The 1326-nt window shown below is 27.5% G+C and overlaps 1 non-coding gene across 1 annotated transcript; it reads left to right on the top strand.

Moving 5' to 3' along the window:
• The first annotated feature begins 826 nt into the window (after positions 1 to 826).
• LOC123304387 lies at positions 827 to 945 on the top strand. The gene has a single exon (XR_006536412.1). It is a non-coding gene; the product is annotated as a 5S ribosomal RNA (ribosomal RNA).
• The last annotated feature ends 381 nt before the right edge of the window (positions 946 to 1326 follow it).

Genomic DNA, 1326 nt, shown 5'->3' with positions numbered 1-1326 from the left:
GATTCTGATAAAATTTCACCATTTATTAAAAAATATTTAAAAGCTGCTGTAACTGAGGGAGCCTTGGTACAAACTAAAGGTAAAGGTGCATCTGGTTCATTCAAATTGGCTGCTTCCGCTTCATCTAATTCTTCAGCTAAATCAAAAGTATCCAAAAAAGAACGTGGAGCAAAAGGTTCAGCAAAGAGTGCTAAAAGTAAACGGGCACCAAAAGAAAAGAAAGCCACAACTACATCATTGGCAGCCAAAAAGCCTAAAGCAAAAAAAGCGACTCCATCATCATCAACTGCTGCTAAAAAAGTTACTGCAAAATCATCAGCGGCATCAAAAAAAGCACCAGTTAAAGCAAAACCAGCAAAAAGTACAAAATCCGCTGCCAAAAGTAGCCCTGCTCGTAAACCGAAAGCACCAAAAGCTAAGAAAGCTTCTGTTGCCAAATCATCTCCTACAAAAATTAAAAAAGCAGCACCAAAAAAGAAATGATCTGTTACTTTAATAATATATTGAAATATTTCATTATTTTTGCTAAAAAATGAAAATAACATAGGCCTTAATACAGGCCACAAATTAATATTTGATAAGAGTAAATTATTTTTTGTATAAATATTTTATAAAATAATAGTTAAGAAACATTTGCCACAGTCAGTACCACGGATGGGTGGCCACTTGAGAATACTGTGTGCGGTTGCATTTTTATTTAAAATATATGGTATAATAAATAAGTATATATTTAAATTGATTACTTCATTGAAAATTTTAATAATATACTTTAATATTAATGATATTTATGAAAAATATATATTTGTAAAAATTTTCATTTATTACTGGCAACAGCCATACCACGTTGAAAACACCGGTTCTCGTCCGATCACCGAAGTTAAGCAACATTGGGCACAGTCAGTACTTGGATGGGTGACCGCTTGGGAACACTGTGTGCGGTTGCCTTTTTATATTAAAAATATAAATTATTTTTCTTCTTTTCTTTTTTTTTACACACCATATATAAATATATGTTATTTAGAAATGTAAACCTTTTATATTATTCGTCAACAAATAAATATTATTTTTTGTATAAAATTTTATTGCATTTATAACTCATATCATGGTTACTTTAAAGCGAGAAGTTTTTTTAATATTTCAAATGAATATAAAATAATATAAATTTTATGAAATTTATTTATTTTTAGAAATAGCAATCGCTTATAATTATAACAAAATTTTAATAATGTTTAATTTTATTTCAATAATTTATATATATATATATATATATATTTTTTAATAAAAATAATATACTCTTATTTAATAATATATGTTGGTCCTATATAT

This window comes from Chrysoperla carnea (assembly GCF_905475395.1).
Source record: "Chrysoperla carnea chromosome X unlocalized genomic scaffold, inChrCarn1.1 SUPER_X_unloc_47, whole genome shotgun sequence".
In the NCBI taxonomy this organism is placed as follows: domain Eukaryota; kingdom Metazoa; phylum Arthropoda; class Insecta; order Neuroptera; family Chrysopidae; genus Chrysoperla; species Chrysoperla carnea.
The sequence above is the reverse complement of the archived record's forward strand: the minus strand, read 5'-3'. Positions and strand labels throughout refer to the sequence as shown.